Genomic DNA, 13,461 nt, shown 5'->3' with positions numbered 1-13,461 from the left:
TTTTCTCAATGGGACCCCACTATATCCACAAACAAATCATGGAGATACAACTTCTCACATCAAGTCTATTCTTGACACCAACACTCCTGTAGCCACTTATGGCTAACTTGGATTACAACACATTCACCATTGAAAAATAGGTATGCACCCTATATAACCTTTTGTCTAACCCTATAAATATTGACTACAACCAAAACAACACCCTTTTATTTGTACAAATGCAATCAAGGTGACTTCCCTCTACAAGATGCCTACTCCTAGTAGCCCTGTTTTGAACTTTTAAGGCAGAACTTGGAAATCCTCCTAATGATACCACAAAATATTGACACTTTTTGATGCCTCCATTGATGAAACAAAATCCTTCTAAAACTTAGAACCCAACTCTTGCATTAACTGGGTCAAATGTTGCTGCTACAGGAGGGCTAAAAAGGGCTTTTAGGCCACTTTTACAAAGCAACCACACTCTAAAGGTCTAATAAAAAGAAACCAATGAATGTAAAAGGTATAAAAACATACTAAAAAACCAAATTCATAGTTATATAGGATCCAACACAGTTTTATCCCTGCACAATTTTTAGTAGTCAAAACAGGCTAGTCACATGAGGATACCTAGCCTAGGGCTTGATCCCAAACTCCACCAGTTAAATGGCCCACTTAGAAACATCCAAAATATTAAAGTACATTTTCTCCCCTAACATTCTTCATAATTTGAGCCAATATGGCTGAAGGAATGTGGGGTTAAGAAAACATTTCCTTAGAAACCCTAGTTTTGGAGGGTTTTTAGACCGCCTATTACAAAAATGCAGATATCTTCCTTATTACACAATATTTTCTTGCCAAGTAAAAGCCAAATTAACATTATCACATGTTCCTATTCAAATTAATGAATTAGGCTACACATTGAATCCATACAATGTTTTTACAAGGCACTATTACAACAAATTTCTAATTGTCTATTGAAATTTGATCATTGTCTTACATCCAAACTTCATCATCATCATTCTTCTCAACCTCCAAGGATTTAAACAAGGTTTCTCCAACCTCCTCAACCAAATCCAACTCAAATTTGAATTAGGTAGTTGTTGGAGGGAAATTAGTTACAAAGTGACAACAAATTGACAACAAAAGTTGTCACCCAACTTGATAACTTTGCACAAACTTCACAATCTATGACTTTTGCCTACATAACCTATTAGGATACATAATAAATCTTAGAATAGGCCACATATAAGCCAAAATACATTTATTTCCTCTTTTAGGCATGTTGGATGTCATTTGATCATGGTTGACCAAATAGGTCCTAGGAAGTTCACACTACAAAAATGACATCAAAGCATTACATGGATAATCAAAACAAAATGAATGGTCTTGAAAGACCTTATTACAACTCAAAAACATTCAAGGAACCTACAAACACTTCTAAGAGCCTTCATTTCTCAAATGGTCTTCCATTCCTGCAAGGTGCTCCTACACCACATTGCCTACGTATTAGGGGAGATGGATCAGTATGTGAGAGGGGTACCAATACATGTTATAGTACATAGACATTTTTAAACCAATATGTTGGCATTTGTGCTGAGTATGTTGACATGATGATATTATGTTGTCATTGATGTCAATATGATTGAAGAGTGAACCGGCAATATGCTGAAATGAGAACCGGTACAATATGGTGAATCGGTATATGTGCAAATAAGTGAATAGGTATATTGAAGCCAAACAGTTGGCAAAGTGAACGGTATAGTGATATAAACTGGCATATTGAGCAATAAGTGAAGTGGTATGTTTGTCCAAGAGAACCGGTATGATGAAATGTGAACCTGCATATGGAATGTTCTCTATGAGGACTAAACATGATATGACTACCGGTTGGTAGTCTTAGCTTAAGGGTTTCCGGTTCAAGTGTTCCAAGCCTGTGTGACTCAACCGATGGCATTGTGTGATGAGTTAGCATTGTAATGAAGATCCGATCATGTTGCCATGTCAGCTTGAGCACGTGAAGGATCTTGCATGAAGGAGATTGATCCTATCTACCTTAGGAATATGTGAAATCCCTATAAATGGTAAGGAACATGTGATGGGTTACAAGCCGCCATGAAAATGGTGAAGAATGAATGATGGAGAATGTCTTGAGATATGTTCAAGACTTTTGTATTCAAATGCAAAGTGTTCAATGGCTAGGATTGAACCGCCTAAATTGCTTAACCTAAATGTTTAGGGTCTAGGGTTTATGCTACCAACCTATCTGTTTCCTATAAGGGCGATGTTGTGTTTCTCTTTGAAGTTGTTGGAAAATGGTGTGTGTGTATCCAAGTGAAGAGATACGTGGTTCTTGCAAGACTAGATGAGATAAGAGGATTGATTCTTGCATTGTGTGTGTGCAGAAGGAAGGAACTTAAGTAGATCTGCATTAGGCATTGAGTTCTACTATCAGATCATTGTAATACCTATTGATCTTTAACCACTTAAATAGTTGGAAAATCCCTTAACCGGGTAGCTTTAATCAGCTTGCTGTAAATCCTTTAACCGGGTGACTCAAACTCATTGGGTTTCTGAAATCCTCTAACTTAACTGGGTATTTAGCCATCCCTTAATCGGGTGATCTCTAACAGGATCAGTTCTTAGCAGAACCTGTTGTAACAAGCATTAACCTCCTACTCACAAGCATTGACCGCTTACTCACTTAGCTTTTCACTCAACTCAAGACTACACTACCATTTCACCCTTATGCATAAATAGGTAATCTATCATCAGATCATAATAATAGCTAGTTCAACATGTTTTATTGATAGGCATAAAATGCAGAACCATCATATGCTTGACAAACAATAGGAAAGCATCACAAGATAAAAGCATCACACATGACACACATATTTTTCACATGGAAACCCAACTAGGAAAAACCATGGTGGGGATGAATACCCACAAGCTATTTTTGAACTCTTTAGAAGTCCGCTCTGTTAGGTTCTGCTAGGAACCGATCTTGTTAGGGATCACCTGGTTAAGGGATGGCTAGAATACCTGGTTAAGGGTTATTAAACCCTGTTAAAGGTTACCTTGTTAGAGGATTTCAAGAACTCAATAGCTAAAGGATTTCAAACTCAATAGCTTTGAATTACCCTGTTAAAGGATTTACAGCAAGCCGGTTAAGGCTACCCTGTTAAGGGATTTTCCAACTATTGAGGTGGTTAGAGATCAACAAGTATTACAATGATCTAGTAACAACACTCAATGCCAATATAGATCCGTTCGAGCTCCTCTTCACCTTCTGCACTTACACTCTATAGGTATCGCTTCTCTCCTTTGGGTCTGGCAAGAATCACGTATCCCTTCTCTTGGATACACACACACAACTTTTTCCAACAACCTCAGAAAGAGACACAACATCGACCTTATAGGAAAACAGATAGGTCGATAGCATAAACCCTAAACCCTAAACCTGTTAGGTTAAGGAATTCAAACAGTTCAATCATGACTGTTGAGCACACTGCATTAAATGCAACAGTTCTTGATCCAATCTCAAGACATTCTCCATCATCCATTTCCACCGATTTTATGGCAGCTGATAACCCATCACATGTTATCACCATTTTACAGACTTCTTATATTCCCGAGGTAGATAGGAACAATCTCCTTCATGCAAGATCCTTCACGCGCACAAGGCTTATGTGGCAACACAATCTATTCTTTGTTACCATGCTAACTCATCACACAAAGTCACCAATTGAGCCACATAGGCTTGAATTACTTAAACCAGAAACCCTGAAGTTGAGACTACCAACCAGTAGTCATACAATACTTCCATGAGCCGGTTCACATAACTATATGCCGGTTCATCATGAACAAACACACCGCTTCACTTTGGCACAAATGTCGGTTCACAGTGTTCTACCGGTTCTCTCATATGTCGGTTCTCCTTCTTCAGCATATTGACATCAATGACAACATACAATGCCATGCTTCACTTTGGCACAAATGTCAGTTCACAGTGTTCTACCAGTTCTCTCATATGCTGGTTCTCACTTCTTCAACATATTGACATCAATGACAACATACAATGTCATTATATCCTCATACCAGTTCACATAATGCCAACAATCTCCCCCTTTAGCATTGATGGCAATAAACAAAGATATCTTCTCCGCTTCACATCTTCTCCCCCTTTGACAACAATGCCAAAGTGGAGGCACAAGCTTCCCTGTTCCATTATGCTGCTCCCCCTGAGGAGTAACATCCTTCAACACATCAATCCTGAAGAAAAATTTGACTATGCAATACCTGACTGATGTGGAGCATATACCTTTAGTTTACCTCCTGAAGGGGCAACACCCCTAATTCACCTCTTAAGTACATAAATGTAGCCTTTAGGAGAGGCTTGGTGAATATGTCTACTAACTGCTCCTGACTGGAAACATGTTCCAATGCAATCTCTTTATTCTGAACCTTTTCCCTCAAGAAATGATACTTAAGCTCAAAGTGCTTGGTTCTAGAATGTAAAACCGGATTCTTGGAGATATTAATTGCACTAGTATTGTCACAAAATATACTTACCAGTTCAGATATAGGAACTTTCAAGCCATTTAATACATGCTTCATCCAAATTGTCTGAGTGCAGTTCATGAAAGTTACAACATACTCTACTTCCATTGTAGACTGAGAGATACAACTCTACATCTTACTCATCCATGAGACCAGTCTACCACTGAGAAAGAATGCACCACCTGTTGTGCTTTTTCGGTCATCTATATTGCCTGCCCAATTAGCATCTATGTATAATTTCAAGTTGAAATCCTTGCTATAAGAATACCATAATCCATAGTCAATAGTTCCCTTCGGATACCTAAGAATCTGCTTGACTGCAACCAAGTGAGATTCTCTTGGGCTTTTTTGGAATCTTGCAGTCATGCCAACTGCATGTGCAATATCCGGTCTGCTATGCACTACATAATACAACTTACCAATCATTGATTGGTATTCCTTCTCATCAACCAATTCTAAGTCATCTTCTTTAGATAGTTTACAACCGGTCACCATCGGAGTACCAATCGGTTTGCTATCTTCCATGCCAAAGGTCTTCAACACCTCTTTGACATACTTGGACTGAGTGATAAAGATTCCATCCTTCATCTACTAGATCTGAAGTCCAATGAAGAATTTAATCTCCCCTATGAGTGACATTTCAAATTCTTTCTTCATCTCATCTACAAACTCATGACTCATCTTGTCATCTCCACCAAAGATAATATCATCAACAAATACCTCACAGATCAGGATCTGATCTCCTTCAGACTTCAAGTATATATTACTATCTTCACTTATTCTCTTAAATCCAATCTTCACAAGATGGGAATGCAGACGTTCATACCATGCTCTGGGTGCCTACTTTAGTCCATATAAGGCTTTATGTAGCCTACATACCATGTTACTGTCTTCAGATAGGGAAAACACATCTGGTTGTTCAATATACACCTCCTCTTCAAGTACACCATTTAGGAATGCAGATTTTACATCCATTTGATATACTTTGAAACCTTTAAAAGCTGCATATGCAAGAAGCATATAGACTCCTTCCAATCTGGCTACGGGAGCAAAGGTTTCTCCATAGTCTTCTCCTTCTTCTTGAGCATATCCTTTGCACACTAACCTGGCTTTGTTCCTAATCACTATGCCATCCTCATTCAGCTTATTTCTGAAAACCCATTTAGTACCAATGACATTTTTGTGCTCCGGTCTAGGCACCAAAGACCATGCACCATTTTTCTCTATCTAGTCAAGTTCCTCTTTCGTTGCCTTGATCCAGTCATCATCCTTATGTGCCTCTTTGAATGATTTAGGCTCAAATTTAGAGATCATACATGAGTTTTCTCCGACCTTTCTTCTTGTAAGGATTCCTGCATCCTTATCTCCTATGATCTGCTTAGGATCATGATTCAGCTTGACATATCGAGGAATGGTCTTGATAGATTCCTCTTGGTTTTTTTCTTCATCCTCATCTCCATCAGTATCAGCATCTACATTTGCCGGTGTAGTAACATTGTTACTGGTACTCGATTGGCTGTCAACTGGTTCCCAGAAGGTTGCAACCAATTTGTTCACCGCTTGCTCATTGTCGGTTTCCTTAGTTTTCTCAGAGTTTTCATCAACTCTTACATTGATGCTTTCCATAATTCTCTAAGTCCTATTGTTGAAACACTTGAGAGCTTTGCTCTTGGTGGAATATCCTAGGAATATTCCCTCATCACATTTTGCATCAAATTTTCTCTAGTGTTCACTCCTCTTGATGTAACATTTGCTACCAAAGACTCTAAAGTAACTAACCACAGGTGTCTTACCAGTCCAATACTCATAAGGAGTTTTATCCTTACCTTTCTTGATGAGTACCCAGTTCATTGTGTAGACTACAGTGCTCACCGCTTCTCTCCGAAAGGTGTGAGCTACCTTTCCTTGAATCAACATGGTTCTAGCTACTTCAACCACAGTCCGATTATTCCTCTCTGCTAGGCCATTCTGCTATGGAGTCTGGGTGGCAAACAATTGCCTCTTGATGCCATGTTCTTCACAGTACTTGTTGAATTCACTGGAAGTGAATTCCCCTCCTTGATCAATTCTCAAGCACTTGATCCTTTTACCGCTTTCCTTCTCCACTAATGCTCTGAAAGCTTTGAACTTTACATAGGATTCAGACTTGTCTTTCAAGAATGTGACCCACATCATTCTTGAGTAGTCATCAATGAGAATCATGAAGTACCTATCACCCTGCACACTTCTAGTTTTCATAGGACCACACAAATCAGTATGCACAAGGTCAAGCAAGTTGTCAGCAGTGAAATATTTACCTTTACAAGTTGAGGAAGACATTTTCCCCAATTGACACTCTCTACACAAGGTATTATCTAGTTTGCTCAGCACCGACAACCCTCTAATTTCCTTAATCTTACAATGTTATCAAAGTTTACATGGTAGAGTCTGCTATGCCATATTCAACTATCATCCAATTTAGCCATAAGACATGCACTTATATTTGCATTCAACTAAAATAGGTTACCTTTGGTCTGCATGCCAGTGGCCACCAATTCACCATTCTTTCCTTTGATTCTGCAAACTCCATTCTTGAATTCGAGAGTGAGGCCACTGTCATTCAGCTGGGCAACACTTAGAAGGTTGTGTCTAAGACCATCAACCCAATACACATTGTCAGCACTACTCTTTCCATTTAGAGAGATGGACCCTTTGCCTTTGACCATGCATGGTACATCATTGCCAAAGTGAACCACACCACCATCATACTCCTCCAAGGATAGAAACTTGCTTTGGTCACCAGTCATATGGTGAGAATAGCCACTGTCAATGATCCACTCATTGGAATTATCAAACTGGAAGACAAGAGCCTTCTTGTCTGACACATCTTCCTTGACAACAACAAACACAATATCTTCATTTTCTTCATCCTCTAATTCTTCATCTGTGATACCTTCATCAACTGCCACAAAACAATTTCTCTGGTTTCCTCCTTTGAATTTCTTGAACCTTTCCGGTTTGTCCTTGTTGTCGCCATTAGGACAGTTTATAGCAATATGTCCTATCTGGTTACAAGAAAAGCATTTCAAAGGTAGCTTACCTTTGTATTTTCTGATTCCTTTAGGAAGTTTCCTGGAAAGGAGAGCTTCAAATTCCATTGGGATCTCCTCATCATCCATTTCTCTTCCCTTTCTTGGTTCACCACTAGTGCTAGCTTCTTTTCCTTTTCTGGATGGTACTTCAGAAGCTTTAAAAGCTGATTCAGTCTTTTGAACACTGCCATCGAAACTATTTAGCTCATAGGTTGTCAACTTTGCAATGATGGAGTCTAGGGATACCTTAGTCTTGTCTATTGATCCTAGCTCTTGAATAGCAGCAACCCTTATTGCATAGACCAGAAATTGGGATCTCAGGACTTTGCTTACTACAGTGGAATCTTCTATTTTACCACCTGCACTCTTGATATCTCCAACAACTATTTTGATTCTTATTCCATACTGTTGAATGGTCTCACCTTCAACCATTCGCATATCTTCAAACTTCCCTCTAAGGATTTCTTCCTTAGCCTATTTTACTTGCTCATCACCGCCATAGATAGTTTCAAGAGTATCCCATACCTCTTTGGGATTTACCTTATCCTAAACATCAATAAACTCAATGTCAGATAAACTACTAATTAGGGCTTCCATGACTTGCCCATTCTCTTGCATCTCTCTCTTTTGGTCATCGGTAAGGGTACCAGTAGGAGCAACATAGGCAGTCTCAACATAGCTCCAATGTTGAGCAGCCATGCTTCTGATGTATATCTTCATTCTATTTTTCCATATACTGAAATTTTCTCTGTTAAACTTTGGACCTTCCCTCTTCATCATTAGACTGGGATCTTTACCTCAAGCGGTTAAGCTTATAGCACAGAGGACCTGGAGGATGCTCTGATACCAATTGATAACTCAATGATGAATGAATAGTACTAACCCAGTACTGAGAGGGGGGGGGTGAATCAGTGCAGACAAAAATACAGTCCTAAATCGGTTTGACAATAGACACTTCAAATGAATGGCAAACAGTGACACCGATTTGAAACAAAGTGCAACCGGTAAAGCTAAGAATGACTTTGACAAGCATTAACTGATTACTCACTTAGCTTTTCACTCAACTCAAGACTACACTACCATTTCACCCTTATGCATAAACAGGTAATCTATCATCAGATCATAATAACAGCTAGTACAACATGTTTTATTGACAGGCATAAAACACATAACAATCATATGCTTGACAAACAATAGGAAAGAATCACAAGATAAAAGCATCACACATGACACACATATTTTTCATGTGGAAACCCAACTGGGAAAAACCACGGTGTGGATGAATACCCACAAGCTGTTTTTGAACTATTTAGAAGTCCGCTCTATTAGGAGCCTTGTCCGGTTAGAGACATTACAATAGGTTCTGCTAGGAATTGATCCTGTTAGGGATCACCCAGTTAAGGGATGGCTAGAATACCCGATTAAGGGTTAAACCCTATTAAAGGTTACCTTGTTAGAGGATTTCAAGAACTCAATAGCTAAAGGATTTCAAACTCAATAGCTTTGAATTACCCTATCAAAGGATTTATAGCAAGTCGGTTAAGGCTACCCTGTTAAGGGATTTTGCAACTGTTGAGGTGGTTAGAGATCAATAGATATTACAATGATCTGGTAACAATACTCAATGCCAATGCAGATCTGCTCGAGCTCCTCTTCACCTTCTACACTTACACTCTACAGGTATCACTTCTCTCCTTTGGGTCTGGCAAGAATCACATATCCCTTCTCTTGGATATGCACACACAACTTTTGCCAACAACCTTAGAAAGAGACACAACATCGACCTTATAGGAAAATAGATAGGTCGGTAGCATAAACCCTAAACCCTAAACCTGTTAGGTTAAGGAATTCAAATGGTTCAATGATGACCATTGAGCACACTACATTAAATGCAACACTTCTTGATCCAATCTCAAGACAATCTCCATCGTCCATTTCCACTGATTTTATGGCGGCTAATAACCCATCACATGTTATCACCATTTTATAGACTTCTCACATTTCCGAGGTAGATAGGAACAATCTCCTTCATGCAAGATCCTTCACACGCACAAGGCTTATGTGGCAACATGATCTGTTCTTTGTTACCATGCTAACTCATCACACAAAGTCACCGGTTGAGCCACAAAGGATTGAAGTACTTAAACCGGAAACCCTGAAGTTGAGACTACCAACCGGTAGTCATACAATACTTCCATGAGCCGGTTCATCATGAACAAACACATCGCTTCACTTTGGCACAAATGTCAGTTCACAGTGTTCTACCAGTTCTCTCATATGTCGGTTCTCATTTCTTCAGCATATTGACATCCATGACAACATACAATGTCATGCTTCACTTTGGCACAAATGTCAGTTCACAGTCTTCTACCGGTTCTCTCATATGTCGATTCTCACTTCTTCAACATATTGACATCAATGACAACATACAATGTCATTATGTCCTCATACTGGTTGACATAATGCCAACATTTTCATGTGATGATTTAAGTGATTTGTGTCTGAAGGTAAATCATGTTGAGCTAGCCATTATTATATTTCTGATGATAGATTACCTATTCATGCATAAGGGTGAAATGGAAGTGTAGTATTAAGTTGAGTGGAAAGCTAAGTGATCAACCGGTTAATGCTTGTCACAATTATTCTTAGCTTTACCAGTTGCACTCTATTTCAGACCGATGTTACTGTCTGTCAGACATTTGCAGTGTTTGCAGTCAAACTGGTTAGGATGAAGATATTGTGCCTGTGCTGATTCACTCCCCCCCTCTCAATACCGGTTTGGTACTTATTGTTCATCATTGAGTTATCAATTGGTATCAGAACGTCCTCCAGGTCCTCTGTGTTGTAAGCTTAACCGGTTGAGGGAAAGATCATATTGTAATGATGAAGAGAGAAGGTCCAAAGTTCAATATAGATAACTTCAAACTTTGGAAGGATGGAATGAAGATTTACATTAGAATCATGGGTGCTCAACACTTGAGCTCTGTTGAGAATATTTTTGTTATTCCTACTGGTACTCTCACCGATGATCAAAAGAGAGAAATACAGGAGAATGGGCAAGTCATGGAAGCCCTAATCAACAGCTTATCTGACATTGAGTTTATTGATGTCTAGGATAAAGATAATCCCAAAGAAGTATGGGAGACACTTGAGAATATCTATGGCAGTGATGAGCATGTAAAACAAGCTAAGGAAGAAATCCTTAGAGGGAAGTTTGAAGACATGCAGATGGTTGAAGGTGAGACCATTCAACAGTATGGAATAAGAATCAAAATGGTTGTTGGAGATATCAAGAGTGCAGGTGGTAAAATGGAAGATTCCACTGTGGTAAACAAAGTTCTAAGATCCTTATTGCTAGTCTATGCAATAAGGGTTGCTGCTCTTCAAGAGTTGAGATCAGAAGACAAGACTAAGGTATCCCTAGACTCCATCATTGCAAAATTGACAGCCTATGAGCAAAATAGTTTTGATGGCAGTGTTCAAAAGACTGAATCAGCTTTTAAAGCTTCTGCTATACCATCCAGAAAAGGAAAAGAAGCGTGCACTAGTGGTGAACCAAGACAGAGAAGAGAAATGGATGATGAGGAGATCCTGATGGAATTTGAAGCTCTTCTTGCCAAGAAACTTCCTAAAGGAATCAGTAAATACAGAGGTAAGCTCCCTTTGAAATGATTTTCTTGTAATCGGATAGGACATATTGCTATAAACTGTCCTAATGGTGACAACAAGGACAAATTGGAGAGGTTCAAAAATTTCAAAGGAGGAAACCAAAGAAACTGTTTTGTTGCAATTGATGAAGGTGTCATAGATGAGGAATTAGAAGATGAAGAGAATGAAGATATTGTGTTTTTTGCAGTAAAGGAAGATGTGTCAGACAAGAAGGCTTTTGTCTCCTGCTTTGATAATTCCAATGAGTGGATAATTGATAGTGGATGTTCTCACCATATGACTAGTGACCAGAGCAAGTTTCTATCTTTGGAAGAATATGATGGTGGTGTGGTTCATTTTGTTAATGATGCACCATGTATGGTTAAAGGAAGAGTGTCCATCTCTCTGAATGGAAAGAGCAGTGCTAACAATGTGTATTGGGTGGAAGGTCTCAAACACAATCTATTGAGTGTTGCCTAGCTAAATGATAGTGGACTCACTCTAGAATTCAAAAATGGAGCGTGCAAAATCAAAGGAAACAATGGTGAATTGATGGCCATGGGTATGTAGACCAAAGGTAACCTATTTCAGCTGAATGAAAATATAAGTACATGTCTTATGGCTAAATTTGATAATAGATGGATATGGCATAGGAGACTCTGCCATGTAAACTTTGATAACATTGTGAAGGCCAATAAGACCAAGGCAGTCAGAGGATTGTCGGTGCTGAGCAAACCAAAAAATCCTTTGTGCAGAGAATGTCAACTGGGGAAAATGTCTTCCTCAACTTTTAAAGGTAAATCTTTCAAAGCAGACAATTTACTTGATCTTGTGCATACTGATTTGTGTGGTCCTATGAAAACTAGGAGTGTGCAGGAAGATAGGTATTTTATGATTCTTACAGATGATTGCTCAAGAATGATGTGGGTCACATTCTTGAAGGACAAGTCTAAAGCCTTTGGAAAGTTCAAATCTTTCAGAGCATTGGTAGAAAAGGAAAGTGGTAGAAGAATCAAATTCCTTAGAACAAATCAAGGAGGGGAATTCACTTCCGGTGAATTCAACAAATATTATGAAGAGAATGGTATCAAGAGGCATCTATCTACCCCCCGGACTCCACAACAGAATGGCTTAGCAGAGAGAAACAATTGGACTATGGTTGAAGTAGCTAGAACCATGTTGATCCAAGGAAAAGTTGCTCACACCTTTTGGAGAGAAGTAGTGAGCACTGTAGTATACACAATGAATCAGGTACTCATCAAGAAAGGAAATGATAAGACTCTTTATGAGTATTGGACTGGTAAGACACCAGTGGTAAGCTACTTTAGAATGTTTGGTAGCAAATGTTATATCAAGAGGAGTGAACATCAGAGAAAGTACGATGAAAAATATGATGAAGGAATATTCCTAAGATATTCCACCAAGAGCAAAGCTCTCAAACGTTTTAACAATAGGACTCAGAGAATTATTGAAAGCATCAATGTTAGAGTTGATGAAAACTTTGGAAAACTTGAGGAAACTGGCAGTAAGCAAGTAAGAGATGAACCAGTAGTAACCTTCTAGGAACCAGTTGCTAATCAGCCAAGTACTAGTAATAGTGTTCCCACACTGGTAGATGTTGATACTGATGAAGATGAGGATGAAAAAGAAAAGAAGGAGGAATCAGTCAAGAGCATTCCTTGATACGTCAAACTAAATCATGATCCAAAGCAGATCATAGGAGATAAGGATGTAAGAATCCTTACAAGAAGAAAGGTCAGAGAAAATTCTTGTATGATCTCTGAATTTGAGCCTAAATCATTCAAAGAGGCACATAAAGATGAAGATTGGATCAAGGCAATGGAGGAGGAACTTGACCAGATAGAGAAGAATGGTACATGGTCTTTGGTACCCAGACCAGAGCATAAAAATGTCATTGGTACCAAATGGGTTTTCAGAAACAAGATGAATGAGGATGGCACAATGGTAAGGAACAAAGCCAGACTAGTATGTAAAGGATATGCTCAAGAAGAAGGAGAAGACTATGGAGAAACCTTTGCCCCAATAGCCAGATTGGAAGGAGTTTGTATGCTTCTTGCATATGCAACTTTTAAAGGATTCAAGGTATACCAAATGGATGTAAAATTTGCATTCCTAAATGAAATACTTGAAGAGGAGGTGTATATAGAGCAACTGGATGGGTTTTCCTTATCAAAAGACAGTG

Source organism: Cryptomeria japonica, chromosome 1 (assembly GCF_030272615.1).
Source record: "Cryptomeria japonica chromosome 1, Sugi_1.0, whole genome shotgun sequence".
Lineage (NCBI taxonomy): Eukaryota > Viridiplantae > Streptophyta > Pinopsida > Cupressales > Cupressaceae > Cryptomeria > Cryptomeria japonica.
Note: the sequence above shows the minus strand (reverse complement) of the source record.